We start from the raw sequence: 24,252 nt of genomic DNA, 5'->3' as shown, positions 1-24,252 counted from the left end.
TAGCAACTTTTTTCTATGCCAGGTTGACATATAGCAGAATTGTTTTCTGCTATTTAAATTAAATGAAGAATTTGGTCTAGGTCATTACTTTTTCTATGAGCATACACATACAAAGCATATATATATTTATGTGTATGTAAAATCAGACCTATCTTGTAATAATCATTACAAATGAAAGCTATAAAACTAAGTATAAAATGGCAATCATTCTTAATTTTTAAGCCATCCAATTATGCGAGCACGACCATAAAACTTTTCCTCTGCAAACCCACAGAAAGAATAACGTTCTCATAGACTTTACAATTTTTTTTTCTTTTCAAAAAGATAGAATTTACATTATTAGCATATTAAGCAGAATTTCTCTAAAAACTCATGAAATCTAATTAATACTGTTTGTTTCTTAATATTTTAAGATTACTCAATTACTATCTGTTGGTTTAAAGCCAGCAAAAGACTGTTAATGTTGATTTTTCTGTCTTTAAACCTTACCTAATAGAAGAGTAATTACAGGTCACAGTAATTTCTATTAGTCAAGATACACAGAGCCCAGGCAACCTGACTATAACAGGAGAAGTGGATCTAGAGCTACTCAAAGAGAAAAAGGTGAATAATAGAATAATGAATCACAATCTTCAGGATGTAACAAATACTGAAATGCAACACTTCAAGACACAAGAAAAAATAAAAACCTAATAAAAGTAAGGCACAAGGAATTTACACATATATAGTTTAACTTTTACTGAAAGAATAGGGAGCAGCAAACAAGGAATCAGTAAAATGGCTTCCCAGATAAGAATTACCCAAGCACGTATTTAAAAGACATTGACTAAATGTAGCAACTTCAAGTCCCTGTCACATAGCTTCCAGAAAGGATGTTCATTAGCCTTCTCAGAATTAGGAGTTGGAAGCAGCAAAGTTTATTATCAAATTATGACAAGATGATGTTTCTGCCTATAATTCTGGGTCACCAGAACACATACAAGAGTATGGCAGGTATGGTATATCAACTATGAAGCTCACAACAAAGCTAAGTGAAGGATTTTTATTTCTCAGAATGATTACACAGTAACAGACGTTCATTGAAGATCTATTATATCTAGTTTCTAAACCCAAACCCAAAAGTTTGGGTGGTATTTTTTCTTCTATAGTGACTGGATAACATACAGAAAGTTAATGCAGCAGCTTGCGTAATTAAGGATAGAAGAAATTTCTATTAGAAGTCATTCCTTAGTGAAAGCATTCACGAAAAAGAAATAAAATCTACTGATGCAGTTACTACTTCTAGATATCTATGTGCCTTCAAAACTCCATTTTCAAAGAAGACAAGTTAATGAGTGACATGAATTTTACAAGAGCAGCAGCAGTCTCATTGCAGCCTAACAACATCTGCATTATACACATTACCAAAATGGACTGTGCAGAAGGAGCATTAAAATAAGTACAACATTCTCAGATAATTACACGGCCTACATAGTAATATTTCCCTTTTTCTCTCTTCCTACCTAGAAACTGTTTAGAAGAAGGCCAGCAAATTACATTATTCTATGGTCTTACATCTACAGTACTCCCAAATTGTTCCCTAAAGTCCCCCATTTTTCATATTTTGTATACTAAATATAATGATTTATCTGCTCCAGCCTGAGTCTCCATGTAGACATTACATACTGTGCTTGCAACACAGAAGAAAGTGTCTGCTGTTCTCTGATGAACATTCAATAAAAAATCACTACACTTGAATTCAGGGGAAAAACTGGAAAAACTGTGAAGGATTAGATGGGATACTGTAAAACAAAAACAGCAAAAAAAATTAAGCAGCAATACATATATGAAGATACTCATGAAACCTTTCAGAAATTCAAACAAATATTTGACACTATAAAAGTACATCCTCATCTCAAAGCTACTGGAAATTGTTGTAGAAGTTGTTACAACAGCTATGGGAGGAAAAGCCCATTAACTGTAGCGCCCTGGTGGATGCATTCCAGATGTAAAAGACCAGATGCCTCTGATAATAAATGTTAGCACGTTAAAAATGCTGTTCTGTGTAATTTAAAAATGGATTATACAAAAAGCTAAGCTATTACGAAAGATTTTTCAAAACAAGTTAAATTCAGATCTATCCAGTCCTCATCAGGACACCACAAGCTCTAGTACAAACACTTAGGGAGTCATCAACATGAGTATTTTTTCTTCTATAAACACCTCTGATCATGTACATATAATGTCCCTTTACCCTCATTTACCTGATGTTCCAAAAAAAAACCGCACAAAAATGAACACTGCTAAATATTATAGACCATATTTTAATCAATAATTTGATGTTAAATAATAAACGTAGATTAACGGAAGTAGATGAATGATGATGATGGATCATTTAGTTGTAAAAATGCATCGTTAAACACCAAAGAGCTTTTCTTTTTCCTCCATATATCTATGAATGCCAGCATAACATGCTTGGAGACAGTGCAGTAATGGAACGATGAGAGTCAGTCATCAAACCTGTCTACAGTTTGTCAGAAAGTGGTGCTATTCATTTTCAACAATCTTTCCACATTTTTGGACAGCAGCTGCTTGAAAGAAAAACCTAATTTTCAGGTTTCTAACTTTTATGATTTCTTTACACAAAATGGAGGTTAAGAAATACATTAAATTGTTTAAATCAGCAACTGAAAAAATGCTAAACTGAAAAACTGAAAGAAGGGAAGTGTGACAAATTCTAAGTAGAACTGCACAGTTTGAGATTGATAATTTAAATATTCTCTAGCTTTATAATACATAGATTATAAAATAAAACAGGACAGTAAGTACATTGGATATCTATTCACTCTTCTTTTTTTTTTTCTGACTTAAGAAAGCTACTAGTGTGTAAGTAAAAAAAAAAAAAAAACAAAAACGTTTGGTCAAAAAAGAGATTTAGGCAGATCCTCTCAATTAAGTAAGCTAGAAGCACCATTTTCCAAGTAAGACATAACCAAAGACTAAAACTTCTCAAGTATTTGGGATGCTTTGATTATAATCACTACCATCCATGCTTAATGAGATGAACTAGTAGACCACTAAGGTAATTCCAGTCTTGAACAATTAATACAGGAATGGAAGAAAGGTAAAATACATTTTTCTTAAAATCCTATTCACTCCCCGCAAACTCATGATGCCATTTTTAGGAAAAGCAAAATTCCACGGAACAGTCATTGTGGAAATGGTTCACTCATCTTTTGAAAAATCTTAGAATCTGAATCTTAAGCTTAAACAAAAATTGAAGCAATTACTTCCTGACCAAACTGTATAGCCGTGACAGCTTTCAGCAAAAACAACATTTCCTAAATATAATGTGTTATATACACACCTAGAAAGAGAGAAAGCTTTGGAAAAAATGCTTGCTAACAATTTCAGAAATGTAGATGTGCTACACCTACAATTCATCTGCATAACAAAATTGGCTTTTGAAGTTATTCCACCCAAGCACAATTTGAATTTCATTTCTTGTCACTAAGCAGTATAGGAATATGAGAGAAAGTGATGGTTTATGTACTCTCTGCAATTAAAAACAAAATTATGAAATAATTCAAGTACTGACATGCAGTGTAGTTTTCTTTTTAAGACAACTTTTGTTTTGGCTATTAGCTGGTTTGTGTTTTCCCTCCAAAACATGTATAATTTAAAGAAAATATGAAGAGCTAGACCTACTATTCAGCAGAATTGCTAGCTGACTGGTACCTGTCATGAAATCAAAACATTAACAGATGGGGCAGTATGGCCTGCGTAAGTTTTGTAGCTTATGTTTTCCATGAGTATTTATTTTTATGCCCACTTAAGGCCCACTCAAAAACTGCCTATACAGCCCTTACCACTGGCTTTGTGAATATATCAACACTATTAGTGATGCTGTGGGAAAGCCACAAGTGACAGAGTATCAGGAGTCTCACTAGAGACATGAAAAGCGTTGTGGAACTTTTTGTATGCCTTTTGTGACAGTAAATCAAGAAAATATGTTGGTGGCATTATAAATATCTGAGAACTATACTTGCACAACTTAAGAGTTCTGGTACATACCACAAAGTTCTGACAGCAAGAAGTGCAACACGCTTTTGATGTTCAGTAATCAAGCCAAACAGAGAGAAGAGTAATTAAATCTCCACACTTTGACCAACAATATTAGACCACAGTGATGGCTGGAGACAGGAGAACTCTCACCCTCTCTTTTGCTCACTTTCACCACCTGTGAAAATCAACCATACTGCTCTAAAACTGCATCAACAAATGGGACAGTCAGCAAGGAAAAGGACATTCAGCTTGGGTCAAGTTCACAAGTGGTTTTCAAGTACAGGAATAATCCTTAACTGGGAAGCGTCAAGTCAGCCAAGGTCCATTGAGATTGCCCATTGAGATTTTTATTTTTTTATTTCCATTTTCACAAACCACCATAATGGGTATCAACTTGAGAAAACAAAGGCATAGACATAAGTTGCAAAATAACAGCTCAAAGCAGGTCTAGCAAAGCAGGATGTGCCCTAGCCTCAGAAATAAAAAGATGGAAGCAAACAAAAGTTCAGCTTTCATCTGAGAAGATTTTCAAACTATGAAAATAGGCTGCAGAGACCTGAGGATGCAATGCACTAGATTCCTACAGAGAGATCTACCACTGAATGCATGCTAAAGGCAACAGTTGTGAAGTTTAGTCAGGCTAACTTTTGATAATGATGTGGATAATAATTCTGCAGACACTTCACAAGCACCTGAAGCATTAACACCACCCATTTAATTGTTGGCAAAGTTAAAAAAAAAATGGTTTTAAAAAGAACATAAGAAAACTGAAAGAAGATGAGTTTATACTAATTCAAGATGAAAGAGGTAATCAAAGGATCTCAATGAGACAAGTGAAGCCTTCCATTCCTGAACTTCCATTTCTGAAGGACACTTTGAACCTATCCCTTTTCAGGAGAAAAACAGTATCTAAAAAGGGATAAAACTTTCCAAATATTTGCAAAGCTTCTCTATGTGATTTGTGGCACTCAAAACTGTATGATATTCCCAAGCTAGCGAGTAACTCTTCTTTATAATGTTATCCCTGAAAAAAATGAGTTTGAACTACAGAAAGGATGCAATTTTATTCACCTTGGTCAAAAGAATCTGCAATTTCACAAGTTGCAAGAATGCTTGACAAAAACAAAATATGAATTGAAAGTACGAAAAAAGAAGGAACAAAGCTGAAGATGAATATATAACAAGTGGGACAACATTTAAACATTCAGATATTTAGCTATGAGATCCATCCAACCAAAAGAACATGGTGATAAATGAAGCGAAAGAATTCACAACTGAAAAAGGATGACAGCTCGAGGAGTAAAACTGAGTAGAATTGAACTGTATATGAAATTAAAGTTTTTTTCCCCCACACAAGACGACTTCTTGACATTACTTCTGTTTGCAATGAAGTATGAACGTTGTGTAAAAGAAAGCAAGTTTATCTGATATTTGGTTATCTAAATAATTAGGCAAAACTGTTCCAGGATATCTGATGTCCTTACATTAAATCACAGAGGATAACTTCATAGATGAGACCAATTTTAGAAGGTGCAGAGCTTCCCCAGGTTCTATATTAGTCAGCAGAACAGAAGTTTCTCAGCACACAGCCATTTTCAGAATGTTATCTGTAAAATTGGCTGTTTTATTTCTCTCATATAACTAATCATTTTTGGAGTAAGGATATTTTCACTGTGCTTACAAACATACGAAGAAAAAGGAAAACAGCTGTTCTGTTTCTCAAAGCCGCAGCTTTCATTTTAGATTTAATGGGGTTTGTTTTCTGTATTATGGTGACAGTACCAATTCTTTTTATCTGAGACCGATCCAGTGAAAATCATATTTGTCGATGCACTTAAAAATCAAAGTAAATTGTTCTTAACTTTGTCACACATTTTAAAAGAAAGTATATTTACCTGGCACACAACAGTCCTGAACAGACATTTAATTACATTATGAACATAGGCAACACTAGCAAGTATTTTTAACTTCTTTTTAAAATATAATTTAAGAAAATAGCTACTATATTTTTGTGGGAAATAAAAGCTTAGAGCTTGACTAATGATGCCCCCCCGATTATCCAATTTTACAGGGATAAGATTAGCCTGAATCAATATTTCACTCTCAGGGAATACAGAGGTAATTCCTAAGTTTATGGTAGAGCCTCTGGAAATCTCTGACTACTTTTACTTGAAGTTTTCTTCAGTAATAGTAAATTGCCGAAAACAAACACATTGGCACAGCATCATTTCCCAAATAAGTTTTCCTTTGGTGCCTTATCAAAGCAAATATTCTCTGAAGAGTAAGGTAAAATGAAGAAAGAGGATTTCATCTAGTTTGTTTGGGTTTGCTTTTGAAAAACAAAAAACTAAAGCCGTTACATCAATAGTTTTTTATTGTGAACTCAGAGAAGGGAGCAGCAGGTGTTGAGCAGTTCTTATTTACCAATATTTGATAAAAAACTATGGAATAACCTTAAGCCAGATCAAGTAACTTAGATCCTTATTTTCATTCATATCTCATTATCGCTCCAAAGACAAGAACCAGACAGAATAAAAAGCCCAGTTCTGATGTCTAAATCTTTCTCACTTATTCAGAAAGATTTCAAACCCAGAGCTATGATTCTCTCTCTTTTGTTGTTGTTTTCAAATTTTGGTTTAAGGATAGTTTGTTTTACCTTTTACTTCCAGCTCTTATTTGCTCTTTTTTGTTCAGTAGTTATACAGACAGTGAAGTCCAACAATAATACAGAAGGTAAAAGTAGAAACTAAAACATTCTGATTTCTTTAACAGTGTAGGAAGTAAGGCAATGTATACAATGTGGATACTGCAATACAAGAAGATTTTAAGATTGAAGAATTGAAGAAAAAACAGCGGCATAGAGTAAAATGGGTTATTAAAAGTTTGGTCTGGGAAAGTCTTGCTTTTACAACTAATTTTAAAGGGGAGATCTAAAGTTCTGTTGCCAGCAGGAATTACTGAATTATTAATGCCAACCTACCTCCGTGGTTTCACAGAGACCCTGGTCTTCTGAAAATAACACATTTAGCACTCAGAACATATAATTTGCACTTCATGATGTAAGAGGATGGGGGGCGGGGAGGTGTTGAGAAACAGATTTAAGTACTGCACACCTGATTGCTACTTGTAACTGAAGTAGGAGCTGTGGCTGAGTTGAATCCTCCAAGTAATTCAGTAGCACAAAAAGCATGTGAAAAGTAGACACTCCTGAAGGAAACTCAGCCACAGGTAGGCTGTGTGGAATGATGCCTAGTCATCACATGGCTAGCAAGGCTACACAAACACTCCTTTGATCAGCTCTGTCTTATCTCAGGTCATGGGTGTCTTTTCCAAGCAGTGCTGTCAAGTCAAAGGAAGAGGCATAGACTAACACCAGTCATAACAGCCTGGTGTAAGGAACGTTTCTAAATAGTATAGGACAAGAAAGACACTGAAAGCAGGCAACTCACTGCCTAGATGGATACCCTTAGCCACTAGCAAATGTACAAAGCAAGACAAAAAGGCAGCAAATCTTCCTCCTGCATTACTGGTAATTCCCTTTCCATGTGCTGCTTCCTCAGACCAGCATCAGACCTACTTGTCTTCCCTTCCCTCACGCAGTTATAATGCAACTTAAACATATTTCACCGATTTCTGACTGAGAGCAATGTTTAAACATAAACTTGAGCACACAACTGGAGTCACTGCTTCTTCAGACGAGGGGGAACTCATGCCATGAACAGTTAACACATTTCCTCTCTAAGCACTGTTGGAGGCAGAAGGTACAGACATTGATTATTAGCTTGCAAAGGAGCCACAAAATTCCACTTTAGTGAAAGAAAAATCAGCATTTTTCTTTTTCTGAGCATATGGTTTTACTATCTGAATGACAGCCTCAAGAATACATCTGATATAAATAGAAAACAAAGAATCACTTGTCAAGTGGAAAGACAATTCTAGCACAAAGGTAGGAACTAGTAAGTTCCTTATATGTATATTTATATACATAAACATGCATATGCATGTGTATATACAAGTGGATATAGACATACATACTGATTTTTAGATGGGCTTTTTCAATAATTAAGAAAAACAATTTTCAAATTTCTTTCTCAATTTCTGTTCTGTGACTGAAGAGTGAGGCCTGAGGGGAAAGGAGTTTGTGCATTTCAATTCCTGCAGAAGAAGAGAAGGGGGATTTGTTGGGATATTGTAAGCATAATAAATATTCCTCGCCAAAATGAAAAAAAAAAAAAATAATAAAAAAAAAAAATTAAAAAGTCTTCAAAAGTCAAAATGAAAACACCTTTCTCTATATTATATTTGTAAATAAATTATGAAATACCGCTGTCTTTCCACAGACAAGATTTTCTGTGACTTGTGATAGTTCTGTTACTCTCTCTTGCTTTGGAGAAAGCTTGGTTCATAGTCAACTTTCTAGTAAGACAGAAGAATGAAAACTTCCTCTTCCAGGGTATTTTTATTTACCCTTAATTAGTGTTACATTTTGTTAAATATGAAAACTGTAGAAAATACTTTCATAGCTCCAGAGAGACACAGGCTTGCCTACAATTTTTATCTAGACTATTCTCATATGCCTGCTCTCCCTCATACTACAAAAAAGAGGCTTAGCTATACGATAAACTGTTATATACTGCTTTGCATTACAAATTCTGATCACGTTCAGGGATTCACTAAATTCCATTCTGTAACAGTGTCAGTCATGGCTGAAAAAATAACTCTGAAGACAGGATGAAGGTGTATCATCCTTTTTTATAGTGCTTTTCAACATGAGAGGTAATTCCTTTGAATTCACAGACCTCCTCTTGTAAACCCAAGGGCTCGTAGCACTGCCAGCTAACAATTCATTAATACAAAATGTTCATCTTCAACGGTTAATCCAACTTGATTTTGGGCTTTTCACTGATTTTTAACTTTATTCCTTTGTTCACACCAATAAGACTCTTTTTTTTTTTTTTTTTTTCCTCCCCATCTTAATAGCATTGACGCATGATTTGTCGTGAAGCACAACACAGTTATATATAAACTTATGGGATAATTATTTTCAAGTTTAACGTTTTTGAAAATTTGCCCTTGTCTGATCTGTGATATTTTCACTTTTTACTCAGTAAACTAGTAAAGTGCAAGAAAATGTCATAACATATAAAGGATAAACTAAGGATTGATGCAGTCAATTCTCCAGGGGTGGCAAACCCAAATTAACTAGGAGACTGTGAAGATGCATCTGGACCCTTGTCTCTGTCTCTCCCTTTTCTGTTATCGTAACAAAGTCGGTTCAACTGAAAGGCCATATTGGGAGGTGGAAACAAGAGCCTCCAAATGTGTTACATTTTAAAAAATTAATGATTTGTATCTCTCTATGGAAATAAGAGCGTTGCTAGATTGTGACAAGCAGTTCTTCAAGAGCTAAATCCTGGAAGGACTCCAGACTGAGGTCACTGGCTTTCTGCAAATACCAGCCCGCAAAACTGGGAGGTATTTTACAATCTATGTTGCTGAAAAATGTATCTATCTTGGCAAACCTTTCTTGTTCAACTTTTTGACCTTAATCCTTCTACTCGCTTAAAAATTCTTACACTTATGAAAACACCCTTCTTTCAGCGGCTTCTTCCGCCAGACAAAAAGATTTATTTATTTATTTTGAGAATTACAAGCGAAGGCAAGCAACTCTTTCATCAGCTATGAAATATTAACACAAGAAAACAAAGTTTAGGAAGCTACTATTTCTGTTGTTTCTACTTTACCCCTACAGGGTATACTTTTAAATAGCTTCATTCCAAATACTGAAAAATGCAGAGGTGTATACTATAGCCATTCTCCAAGAGACTTGAAGGGCTCTCTAAAAACATGGCCCAAGGACCATAAAAACTTGAATAGACAACTGTGCTAAGAAATAAAAGAGAAATATTACACAAGCAGAACAGATGCCATTACCACTTAGCCCTGAAGAACCAGCTAAAAGCAACATCAGTTTATTTATCTATGACAGAATAATATATTCTTGATAAAAACAAAGCAAAACAAAACTCTGAAGCACTGACAAGTTTGAGTGCTATGCCTCAGATTGCCCAATTAGTCTGCCAGCCACCTTCTCAGAAAGGTTAGTGAAGGCTACATAGGATCAGCCACTGATGCCTTTCTTATCTGTGCTGCAGTACCAGTGCTGCTATGCCAGCTTACTGCCATGACACTCTTCTTGCTTTCAGTCTGTGTCTAGTGTTGGTAAGTTCAGAAGAAAAACAGCCTCTGCTCTAATAGATAAACAGCAGCAAGCTGCCAAAGGAAGCACAGAATGGCTAGGCTGCTTTACTGAAGATGGGTACAAAGAATGGAGGATGGCAGCCATTAATATAGAGGTACCTGAATTCACATACATGTCAGTTTGAAATTTGGGCAACATTAAGATTGTATGCCAAAGAAGAGCAATACCAGTAACAGTCACACAGAACATTATGAACACTACAGTAATAGAAAAACTGTGTAATTTTTTATTTATTTATTTTAAACGGATTCTTAGCAATGGAACAATCATTGGGATTTCATCTTCACTATTCTTTTTTAGGGGTAGATCTAAATGAGGCTTTTTTAACTTATTTGAATATGACCTCGTGTTTCTCAAAACAACAACAACAACAGAACATACCCACACACACACACTGAGTTTCAAAATCTGAAATGAATTTACCCAGTTTGTAAAGTTTTAGACTTCTTTCACTGGTGCAGATGTGTAGGCATTAAGAGATAACAAATGCTCAGAACTGATTCAGTATATGCCAAGGTAGTTCCCTCGAGAAAAGATGGTTGGTTGTTTTCTACCATCACTGTAGATCAAAGAAAAACATTTCAAACCATCTTTCACAGCATGAGACAAAGCATATGGAAATCAGATCATCCAGATTCCTCCTTGGGAGGACGATTCCCTGTCATAAACAACTGAAGTCACATAAAAGGTGCATCAGGAGAGATTTCTATACATTCATACAATTGCATGGAATTTCTGGCTGATGGCATGTTTACTGCACTACCTCCAAACTGCAGCTCTATCTGCAAGCTAACATTTGCTTAAACCTGAAAAAGCCTGACAGTGTGATACATTCATTTCTTACACTGAACAACAAAACCATCTCCTGCCATACCTGCATTAACTCCATGGCCAACTGGGGTTGCCCAGAGCCTGGTGCACCACTGCAGGGTGGACACAAGCACTGTGAAAATGGGAGTTGCAGTCCCTGTCCCTCTCCTCTCCATCCTACCCTAGTAGCCAGTTGCTGCTGCCCTCATCCAGGAAGGCTGCATGCATCAGGCTCAGCACAAGTGCACAAAGCTCAGCCTGTAGCTGACAACCTGGGAACACAATTTTGTGGGTCTGAAGACCTGGGGAAGGAAGCACAGAAGTAATGGGTGAGAGGTGGCTAGGGAATAGGAATGAGAACGAATAGGAGAGGAGCACGAGTAGGAGGGATGGAGGCATAGGAAAAGCAGTGATATGCAAGAGAGCAAATAACTGATACTTGAGCTGTGCACTCCGGAAAGGCAGTCAATTACCAATTACCTATGGATGATTTAACCTGAATTCTGGATTAAATACCGCATGGGGTACCGACACTAAAGTTGCCTCAGTAAAGAACAAGCTTAGGTCAGATAGACTTAACTAATGCATGCAGAGCACTGTGTGAACACAGCTAGCTAATTTCTGGGGCCAGCTCAGCAGTATGGCACATTTCAGGAGCAGCCTGAGTTAATGAGACCTGATGAGTCTCAACTGACTGAATGCAGAACCACTTAACCAATCCTGCATCTGCTCCCCAGCTTTATCTCATTTAAAACAGCTGCAAGGAGCCTATCTGTAATCAAGGCACCTCCACAATATTGCAGTACTACTAGCATCTGTGTATGTATGTGGACACCTGAGAGAGAAAGAGGTCACACGAAGCTTTTCTTCTTTTTTTTAAGGCATAGCAATTGTGGATCAGCTTCATGGGTTAGTCTGAGGGTAGAGCACTAACAGTCCTTCAAGATTTAATCTTAAACTTATTTCCAACTATTCTTATTGGAAGGATATTTTCCAATACTTGTTCAATTTCCAATTCTATGTCACTACTTAACTACTGCTTAGAAATTGATGTCACCAACCCTTCTAGCGACCTGCTGATATTGTTGTTTCTCACTACATATTCCATCAGAAAAAAAGTATACACGCATATATAAAATATATGTCTGAAAGGTATTTATGTATGCACACACACTGACAAGGTAATTTGCAGCAGTAGACGATATTCTGATAGGAAATGAGACCCATCACAGAGAGCCTAAATAGCTTTCTATACTATCACCCACTGCTTGTTATTCCATCATTGCCAAGCAGCTTCCAACCTATAGCCTACTTCTTTTCCTCAACACTATACAAAACCAAGGTTATTCTTGTTGATGCTCTAAAGTTTGTGACCTTATTTTTATCACATTTTAAACAACAAAATATAACTGTTGCTGAAACTTTTGACATGCTAGTCTGAAAAACAAAGTTTGTTCCAGCACTAATCCTTGCACTAACAACTTCAAGGCCCATTGTTTGTGCATGAAAGAATACAGACCAATGTTAATTTTGCTAAAGACAGAACATAATTTTTACCCAAAAGAGTACGTATTATTATGTATGTGACAACTCATGAATTTTAGTTGTCATACTTGAAACTTGCTTGAGCATTCTAATAGTCTTCCATAGTTACCTTCGAGAACCTGAAATAGACAAGTAGAGTTCACTTTGAAAGAAGGAAAGGTAGTTCTTTAGAACTAGGACCAGGAAATTTTTGATGAATTATTCTGAATTCTGTTCTAGAACTAATACCTCTCAAACAACCTGTGAGCAAAGGGAAAATAATGAGAGGTTCCAGATGGCAGTTTACCAGTAATAAATAATAATCTTATCTTAAAAAAACACTGATTTTCCTCTCACTGTAGCTGTAAGACTCACCAGTGGTGACAAAGTAATGCCTGATACCCTTAGCAAGGCTTCTGAAACTACCCATGTGACATTAACACAAGCAAGCTCTGATTTTTTTTTTATTTATTTATTTTAATTTAAAGGGAAATTCTAATGGAAACTCATTGAAAAGCATAACTTAAATGAAGTACTATGTGAAAAGCAATACTAAGTGAGGTTACATACAGATTTTTCCTGAAATTAACCACTAGTTTCACTACTTGTTTGGCTGATGAAACTGAAGGTAGATTTAGTACATCCTCAGTGATACCAAGCCAAAAAGCTGCAGCCACTTAAAAAGACAAGAACAATTCAAAGTGGGCTCAAAAAACCTGAGAATACAATTCAAGAAATGCAAAGCATTCAAATAACTAGCTGAATAAACCAGATGAACATAGGAATGGGTTGCAATGAATGGACAGATGGTCCAAAGTCTAAAAATGAGGAAAGAAATTAGAAAAAACAAACAAAAAGCAACACAGGATTTGCTTGTCTTGGGAAGATTGAACTGAACTCGTATCAGTCTTCAAATATATAAGGCTGTTGCTGTGAGAAAGAGAATAAGCTGTACTCAATTTTCATTGTGGTGACATAATTAGCTTAAATTGCAGCAGGAGATATTAAGGCTGGAGAAAAACATCTTTTGAACGGCAAAGATCTCAAAGCAGTGTAATAAAATTTCTGCAAAGTTACAGAAGAAGTCCTGACTTAAAGAGCAGGTTAGACAGAAATTGGTCAGAAATGATTTAAGTCTAGCTGATCCTGCCTGAGGGAAAAATCTGGACTGCACAGCCTTCCAAATCTCCTTCAAGATCTATTTATTACACCTATCATTTCTTCATGAGAACCAAAAAAAAAACACCACCCTACACAAAACAGAGAATAATCACAGAGCCCTATGATAACCCACAGCAATCTTTTGCACAGAACTTCATATGTTATTTTACATTAAAATACAATCAATTGCATTTCCTATAGCTAACACATTTTCAACTTTTAATTACTTAAAAATAGAGAAAAATAAAAAGGGGCGAATGAGAAATAGTGCCTGAAGACTGACTGAACTAGAAAAATATCACTTACTAAATGATTACTTGCATTATCACAAACCATAACTTCCCCTGAGTTTGGTTACTGCTATTGAAAATTGGTCCTTTGTCACTGAAGTTTCTCACAGTATGATATTTTTACTGGAATGACAGTGCAAAATAGCTGTGTAGCACCTCCTCTTCTCTGTTTTTTCTCCTACTGAAAACTGCTGGCCTCAATTTCTTATCTAAGATTTACAGAGCTTGCTTTAACTGCTTCCTCATGGGGCAGAATGGTGCATGAGGATATAGCAAGTGCTGGGATACTGTTATATATCAGAAAGTATTTCAGATTAAATACGTAATCACAGCTAATCCCAATAATTAACCTAGCATTGATATTCCAGATAAAGAATATGATGAGCCCGTGATCAGGAGTAACTAAAGAGACAGATCAGAGACATAGCAATGGCAGGAAGTGACAGTAATGATAGGCTTCAATCACTCCACTCTAGCAATGTGATACCAAAACTGATAACTGTGGGCCTATATGCTTGTCTGTGTTCCCCATCTGGAAAAAAGTTGGTAAAAATCACTCTGAAGAATCAAATTAACACCTCCTATCGTATTTCTTGAAAGAGCTGAAATAGCTTTTTGTTAAAGGAAGTCCTGGGTTTATTTGAAGAAGTCAACAAGCATGCAGACACAGATGATTTGGCTCATATAGGACATGTAAATATCTGCAAAAATTCAGAGCGTCTAAAAAACAGTTTTAAGAAACTTTGCAACACTATGTAAAAAGAAAGGTTCTCTCCTAAATACCTAATAGGTTGAAAGACAAATAAGAAAAGATAGGTTCACGCTCCATTCTTGCAATGGAAATTGGTTTAAAACAGATGAAAGGCAAGATTTATTTTCATAGCAGGTGGTAACTATCTGGGGTTTGCAACTGCAGGGATTGGGGAAGGTAAAAAAAATCAGCAGGTTCAGAAAGGGGTTAGATAACCTAGACAACAGCTTGATAAACAGATAATGCTACAAGGAATAGGTAGTAATGCGTCTTCTGATATCCCTAATCTGACAACAATGGTCGCTGAAGGTGAAGGACACAGGGGTGCAAGGGAACACTGCAGCAAATAGGAAGGCTGGAGCACTCTCCCTGGTGGCCTGACCTAACATACCACCAGACACACTTGGCTAGGCAAGGATGAATGCTGGTTTGATCTGGTGAGGCACTTCTCATGTCTCAACTGTAGTGAGACGTAATTCTGATTCCTTTTAAAAACCTACTTATTCTTTTACTTCTTGTAGGCATGTAACATGTTAGTTCTGCAACTTAAAACATTGAATGACCTGTAGAAGACATAGTTGTGGGAAACTGGTAGTATTTTTAAGAGTAATGTTCAAATTCAAGCCAAACCCAAATCATCCAAATTCATACCAGTGTAATGTGTGTCATTCTTTTTCTAAATTACAGGAAAATCTGTAGTGTTATAAGTAGATCCTCTTTTGGTAGTAAACAGGAAAATAAATTGGTATGTAACTATGTTGGCATAATATATTATGTTATTAATCTATAGTTTTTTTCTAGCTGCTGATAAAAAGCCGCTCTAAATACTTGGCTTTTTATCTAAATCAAAAGGAAGAATAATTAATAAACATGATACATATTAAAATGTCTTCCATGTTTCCATAATATTCCAATTATTTAGTCATCACAATTTTCCACTGAAATAAAAAAGTTAAAACAAGTTGACAAGGTTGAGGCAACACAAACGGTTCAGCTGAAAATTCAACTGCATCTCTCTCTAAGGAGTAAAAGGGCACACATTCTCTGAGCTTGAACAGATTGCTCCCAACTGGACCAAGGGGGAAACAGAGACCACTCTCTAACTTCTAAAATCATGTTACAGCTGCAGTCTTCTCAGGTAGCACAACAGAAATCTCCTCACCCAGCTCAGATGATAATATAGATCAAAATGACTGAGCCCATTCAGTAACGCGTAAGGCAAACTTAAGAATTAAAAATGTCTTAAACCATGTTTGAAAATAGTAATAAACTTGTAAGAGTAACAGAAAAGTAGAATAAAATAGATAAGTCTGTACTCAGCTCTCACAGAAGCTGCTTTAAACACAGCCCTTTCTTATTTATACTCTCTAAACACTAAATAATACACCCTTTGTGTCATTTCTTAGAAGCAGAATATGCTTTCCTTCCTGATCAAGGCAAATGAAGAGCTTCGTAGCAGACAAGACATGCACATTCTTTTATTGACTGACTTGTTATTCTTCTTCATCACTCCTAAACTGTATAAAGAAGCCATTATCACCAAATTACAGTCTACAAAATGCATGGAATAAAAACTCAGGTGATTTGGATCGAGACAAAGCAATATATTATATGCACAATGTATGTTGAGAGTTTTATTAAACCAAGTTAAGTCACATATCTTCTTCCTCTCTTGACTGTCACTTTATCTATTTCCCATGCTCCATTACCTCTGCACAAGCCCAGGAGGCGTTTGCAGTGTAGTAACATTTCATTCTTGATTGAATTTACACTGAAAGTTCCCCTCATACTATGCATACATATGATTTTGCCTTTTATCACCACTTCAAAAATCTCCAGAACCTCATGAATCCGTTAGAAAACATACCTTATACCAACATTTTTTAAAAAGAATTTTCTATAGACATAAGGACAAAAGACTTAGGTTCAAGAATCCTTTCTGCATTACTTATTCCTGAAAGGGACATAATTATAATACATGGTGCATGTTTGCTGCTCTTTTGCAAATGTGCACCTAAGTAGCAGTTGCAAGTAGATTAATGTCAGAAGAGATAATAGCCTGCTTTTTGATGGCCAAATAGTTAAATGGTCTGGAAATCTCAGATAACACATCTAACATTTCAGCAGCAAGAAACATACAATCATTTTTGTTACAATCTGCACCAATTTTATGTTTAAAAATAAGAATTATGAATGATATTGTCACTGCTCAGTGAGATATGCTAGGACTTTTACCACAGCTGAAATAGGACCAAAATAAGTCAAGCAGTGCAGTTGTTGTTGTCTTATTCTGTTGGTGATTTTGTTGCTTGTTATTATTATCATTATTATTATTTATAGTAGAATTATTATCATTAATACAATATAATAATAGAATTAACAGTCTCTAAATAATTTGTAAAAACATATCCCTGCCCTTTACAGTTTAAAAGCTTCTTCCTTAAGAATAATTCTATGTAGCAAATCTCCATACTATCTGGGTAACCAAAACTGATAAGCAGAAATAGTAATAGAGTGTACACCAGAAAGGATCGAGGAAGGTAGTGAACATCTCTGCATTTAGGTGATTACATTAAATGTTTGATTGGTGGCACATCTAATCCTACTTTTTTAGAGAAGGTAGTTATATAAGTAACCAGGATTTGAGTGATGTTGTGAATGATTATATTTTGTTCCCCTACTGTACACTTAAAACACTGTATTACAAAAGGAAGATATGAGAATTTTTTTAAACTTGATTCATAAAAAGGTCAGCAAAATATGATCTGTATAAACAGATCATCTCTTTCATTTTCATGTTCTGAAAAAAGTACGCCCACAATCTTGATGCGCATCATTTATTTCTGTTTTCACTCTACCATTTCTTTACTAAAATAACCAATAACATTTTTTAAGGCTTTGCAAATAATTTCAGCAAAATAGTTTTGTATTGGATTTATATGGCAAGGTTTTGGCAGTGTGGGGGCTGCCTGGGTGCCCTCTGTAGCAGAAGGGCAGAAGGTGCTTCACACACTGAGCAGAAGCTCCCTGCAGCCCAGGAGAGGCTCACAGAGGAGCAGGCATCCCCCTGCAGCCCATGGGCACTGCATGGAGCAGATCTCCATGTGCAGCCATGGTGCAGCAGTGGATGAGGTCTGAAGGCGGCACAGCCCATGGATACCCCCACAGGAAATGCAGCCAGTGGGGAACGGCCCACAGTGGGGCAGGAGGGCTGGGGGAGCTGCTGCCCGTGGGGGATCAGTGTGGAACAGTGCCTAAAGGCTGAGCCCTGTGTTACAGAGCTGTGCTGGGGCAGCGCTGGGAGAGCTGCAGGCTGTGGGAAGTCCACGTGGGATTAGTTTGGGAAAGAACGTATCCCGTGAGAGAGACCATGTGGAGCAGGGGCAAAGAGTGACCGTGGAGGAGCAGCAGAGGCAAAGCAATAAGGAGTGACCACAGTCCCTGTTTCCCATTCTCCTGTACCACTTGCGGTAGGGAGGAGAAGGTCAAAAAAGGTTAAAAGGGAACAGTGTTTTGGCTTTGCTTTTAGTTCTCACTGCTCTAGTCTGTTCTGAATAGACAATAAATTACATTAATCACCCTATTCTGAGTCTGTTTTGCCTGTGATAGTAATTACTGAGTGATCTCCCTTCCTTACCTCAACCCATGAGGCTTTTCTCATTGCATTTTCTTTCCCTGTTCCATTGAGGAGGGGGAGTGAGAAAGTGGCCTGGTGAAGTTCAGCCGCCCATCAGCAACTAATTGCACCACAAGGTGAAAGAAGCACAATCATAACATTAAATTCAGTTCATGTGGCTCAAAATGCTATTCCCTTCCACCCAGAACTGCAAGGATAGGAGTGTAAATTCAACCGAAACTCTTTCATAGAATGCTTTATTTTAATAATGTTTTGGGGGCGACTTCAGACATTATTTATAAATGATAGAGTAGTTTTCATTAAACTATATCAAACAGAAAGAGAACTTAAGAATTACAGCACTGTGTAGCCATTCCCATTTTTTATTAGCAGAGTGTATTTCAGTGCAAACCATAAAATAAGTGAAACTAAAATCCTGTTGTAACATATAACCTTTATCCATTGCAGAAATTATTTCAGCATTAATTATTTCAGTAAATCTCTTCCAAATTATATTATTTTTTTTCCATTTCCTAAGCAGAATACAAGATCACAGGCTGCTGCTGAGCAACAATATGCTATGGAGAATTCTCACAAGAACAGGAATTCTCTATACCCCATCACCTTCCTGCACATCCATCAATGAAGAAACTCAAAGAGGTCTGGAGAAGGAAGGAAAAAACTACAGAGATGGATTGAAAAGAAGTGAGAACGCCTCAAAGGAGAAGAATTAGTAGCAAAACATTAAAAGAAAAAGATCATCATTTTCAGTTGAGTATTGGGAAAAAGTGCTTGTTTTCACACTATTTTTAACAATCCATTACAATTCTTTTGATGTAAGGGAAACTGAAAATGAGTCCTGCTGTTCATTCTTTTCCTTTCTGAGATACTACTGGAAAAAAAAAAAATGCTGTTTAAACAATTTTTTGTGTGCTGGAAATGATAATTATAGTGAAAACGTCTCATTATGTGATGACAGTGGAAGGATAGAAAATTGAAAATGATCTGATTATTAATCATCATAACCTAAATGGATATTTACCCATCATTCCAAAAAAGCTGAAGAATCATTTATCTTATACATTGTTAAACAGCATCAGTCCTACAGCAAAGCCTGATCGGACTGTCCATGCATTTTTGAAACAGGCATAAAGTGAAATACATAGTCAAGAGAAAACTTTTTCTGTGTTCCTATGGTGGGGAAAAGAACAAAACAAAACAAAACAAACAAGAAAAAACCCAAACACCACTTTTTTTTTTGCAAGAAAAAATACTTCTGCACTAAGAGGTCTCCAAAGGCTGTCAAGTTACTTTAATTAAGATTTGTGATTTTAAGATTATCTAATGAAAGAATTTCAAAGGAATTAGTTTAATGAGTACCCAAGGAAATTAAAAGTCAGGTGCACAACTTTCTTAGACTCCACAGGCAATTCTGGCTTCTGCATAAATCATTTTAATGATTATAGACAATGTAATTTTATACAAAAATACTCATCATTAAACAGAATTTAATAATTCTCACCACAAAAAGAATTATTGAAAAATAATTTCATGAAAAATAGAAACTAATATACAAAATGAGTCAACATGACTGAATAAAAGAAGTTTCATCATGCAAGATTTTTTATCTCAGATGTTTAACTAGAAATTGTAGAAGAATGATACTTGTTAGACAGCATTTCTCAGGAGATGAGTAATGTCTAACCTCCTCATTTGTGTGAATACTTCACCTAAAAACTGCTGCCATTTAGCAGTAGGGAGTGAGGGAGAGAAACTTGCTGACATATATTTGCATAGGCTCATCTAGATAAAAAGAAGGATGTTTGTATCTTACAAATATTTCTCCTCCACTGAATTTTAACACTTCATCAATATGGACCTTTATATAACTATGTCTGAAAGGAGATAAAACAACTGTCTTGCAAACTTTTCCAATTTAACATTTAACATTCTAATTCCCTGTTCTTCCTACACCTCACTCTCCACCAACACTTTGCCCATATTTTCTGTCTTTTCTTAGCCACAGCCAGAAGACCTGTGAGACAATTTAAGCTACTTTTTCCCCAACATGGAATAATGATTCAAGTCTTGATCAAAACTACTTATAAATAAGCAATTTTTTCCATCTATGTATCTTACATTACTATTATTTAAATGTACAAAACCACGCTTACTCTTTTTCTGCAATCCATTTTCTCTACCAGGTGATCCTATTAACAGCACCTATAGTGGATTATTATTGCAGATATGCATAGTTCCAGAACAAGCACTCTATTAAAGGTAAGCAGAAGTGCCATTTTTGAGTTTTCAACCTCAGAACAGTGTGATACGGTACACCTTACAATCATCTCTCAGAAAGGTCACTTGCTTCTGCTCATCCTCACTTCAGCTTCCGATGCATCTAAAGCACTTCTCCCTGACTTGCATCAATGTGCATAAAAGATCCTCTTTACTAAACTAGTACTAAGCTTAATAATTTGCTTTCCTCTAAATCAATCCAAGAATATTTACAAGAAAGGAAAATCTGAGATGGTTGATTTTGTTAACCAATTCACAGCTGTTGATTTTAAACTCTCAGAGCTAGCAGCTAGTACCACAGAAACAATTCTACTCACTAGCACCTGTACTGTTGTACTTTATCACATGCTTTAATGACAGATTTTGAAAAAAATGAAAAGCCCCGTCTAAAAACACAGTACACACAAAAAAGCAAATAATTTTAATGGTTTCTGATGCACCACTGTTTCTTTGCAGAACACAATCATTTTGTCAGAATGAGCTGAATCCCGCATCTGAATGTCATTATAGGAATGTGTCAAATATAGCAGTTTTCATCACAGAAATATTATGCCATATGGGCCACATACGAAGAGGTAGAAGGACTTATAAGAACAGTTAAAAATGCTATCAGTGCTGATCGTGATGCACAGTAGGAACTTAAGACACAGTGATAAGATATTACAAAGGAAATCAGTCCCATTCATATGGTCAAACATACGTTAAAAGGTTGGACATTTACACTGAGTTCTAGTCCCACACCATGCCACCTTCAAAACTGTCTGTTCGAATAAATGATTCTGTGACATACGCAGTTAGACATCTCTGGCAACCAACAATAGGCCAAAAACCATCCCTGTTCCCCACAAAAAAGAGTAATGTTAAATTTCATCTTCTGTTTATGGTATCTTCCTTTGGTGCAAATGCATAACAGACATTTCCCCAAACAATGTGAAACAAACAGGAAATAAAACAGGCTATTTGTGTTACTTCAGAACCATTTTTTTCTAAAACATTATAAGCTGATTCTACTCCAAATAAAAATGCTCATCTTATTTTTTTCAGAGAAACAGTGTCAGAGTGTTCTGTTATAATATCAAAAAGGGACACTTGGAATATGAAAATGCAACTTTTTTATTTCACTAATTCTAATATTAGAACATGATTTTTCTGTTTTTTTTCTTTTTTTTTCTTCTTGTTTTTTTAATTCAAAAATCTAACTAAACTACAACCTAGGGCGTTGGAGTGACAAAGGAGACAGGTAGATGAGGCAGAAGAAAAAGCAATAAGTTTTCCAGTGTCCTGAAGGAGTAATGTTGGTCTGGATATCCAGGGGCTTATTTGTGCTATTGAATGGTAGGAAGTAGCTCTTACACACTATTGGAAACTCGCTTCATTTGCAGGATTATGTCATGAGTCTGACTCAGAGTATTCACAAAGTCACCGTGCTGCTGATGGCATGTGCTGGTCCCTTTCCATTTTCCAGTAGGAAACTGCCCACCAGAAAAACTGGGGTGAGTCAGACCAAGTATAGGTATCCACATGAGAGCTTGTAATGCAGTATATATTGAGAAAAACAAGCCACATTTAGCAGTAATACTTTGATCTTGCCTAGTTACTTAAGCACACAAAAATGAATGGTTAAATACTAAATATTCTTCTTGTTTGGTGGGTAAGTTTAGTTCATATTTTGTCACCTTGAAGGGTCTTCCTACCTTTCACTGACCATTTCTTGTGGGAGTTTTTACAATTAAAAAACAAAAAACAAAAAAACAAAACAAAAAAAAAAAAAAAAAACAACAAAAAAAAAACAAAAAAAAAAAAAACAAAACAAAAAAAAAACCACTTTCCTGAAGCCATACTTCTGTAAGTAGCATGCAACTGCAGCAATTGAACATTTTTGCTTATTAGCAGCTACCAGGAAAAAATTTCTTAAGCAAATGGAATGGAGAGTTACAACACTTGAACTATATGAACCTCAGTGTGAATGTCATTCAGGTGGAAGATTCAGCAAGTCCAGAAACATGGAAAGTTGGGAGCTCAGTGAGATGACTAAACTGCTCTGTATGAAGCTCACATTTGGCTGCACAAAATCTTTCATATAAGCAGAAAGCACATGAGCATGAGGGGTGCCATGGTGATAAGCTGAATTGATCTTTTAGCTCAATAAGTGCAATGGTCCACAAAAGCAGCAAAACATAGTTCTGGGAATTGATCTGTTACCTTGTTTATTGTATTGGCTAGACACGGAGACAGATGACAGGTCTGAGTGACGTGAAATGGCCCGCATTTACAACAGAAACAGTTATGCTTTTTAATTAAGTCCTTCAGAACTCAACTGTTTGAAGTGTTGAGTTCTCTCGCTCAATTCAGGAAAATGCTTTAAAGTCTTTCTTTAGAGAACGTATAGTCTTATTTCTTTTAATGGAATTACTTTCATATTTCAAGTTCAAAGCGTACTCAGTCATTTTCTTGGATATCATTGGAGCACACAGTAACGTAAAAAAATAATATTTTTGTCTATCTGTATTGTAAATTCGTTGTTCACAGATAGGAACATTTGAGAACTTATTCTTACAGTACTAGTGTTTTTACATCAAACAAAACAAAAAACAAACACAATTCTCCCCGGCTGACTAATGAAAAAAACACAACCTAGTCTTTCTTCAACATATTGTTCATCACTAACAAAGGAAATTAGCTGTCAGAGGTGTTAAGCAAAATTAGACTTTATATCCTATCCTCATCTTCTGCGTGCCAAAATTCAGCTTGATAGTAACAAAAGCAGAATCTATGATAAAAAGAAATGGACCAACAGGACTCGAGTCAGATGGGAACTAATTCCAAAGAGGTACCCCAAAAATACCAACTTGCCAATACATGCAGTGTCCCATTACTTCTATCCCTCCCCAGACCCACAGAAAGTTATTGTTTATTTGTCTCAGGTCCAGTGAATGATATCCACCACTACATGCCTAGAGTTTAGTGAATGGAGACTGGTAGTCAAGACCATTATGCCCCTGAAAACAAATATGCCTTTATGCCACTATGGCTATTATTATGATTTTCACTTTTGACTTACAAGCAGCTCTACATAAAATCTAAATATTTCAAAGGAGCCTTACTGAGTTTGTGACTGCCTCTTCCCGGCGTTCCAGTGCACACCTGCTTTCCACATTCAGTTGTCTTAATTACTTCACATGAATGTTATGAAACAATTTAACCATCAGAAAACTCTCCATGAAAGCTTCTATAAGTGCAAAAATTATTACAGCATACTGGGAAAAGAGAAGAAGGAATTCCAAGAATTCGGTTTACTGCAATAGATGTTAAGCCACTAGAAACTAGTTATTTGATACATCCCACAGCTTACAAAGCTAGTGAATTTTAGAAGAAACAATTCCTTCAGAGAGAAGATGATAATGACACTGCTGGCTGCTCTGCCTCAAGAGGGAATTGTCCATCTGCTAGCAAATCCCTGAATCTATACTATTATTAGGCCGTGTTTATAGAAGTA

General features: G+C 36.0%; 1 protein-coding gene across 12 annotated transcripts in view; it reads right to left on the bottom strand.

Annotated features, from left to right (window-relative positions):
* The window catches only part of DMD (dystrophin), a 979,751-nt gene that overhangs the window by 288,029 nt on the left and 667,470 nt on the right, over nt 1–24,252 (bottom strand). The gene's annotated exons all lie outside the window — the stretch shown is intronic.

Source organism: Centrocercus urophasianus, unplaced genomic scaffold (assembly GCF_019232065.1).
Source record: "Centrocercus urophasianus isolate 14NV4802_14NV808 unplaced genomic scaffold, USGS_Curo_1.0 seq_12, whole genome shotgun sequence".
Taxonomy (NCBI): Eukaryota; Metazoa; Chordata; class Aves; order Galliformes; family Phasianidae; genus Centrocercus; species Centrocercus urophasianus.
This window is presented reverse-complemented; position numbering and strand designations above follow the sequence as displayed.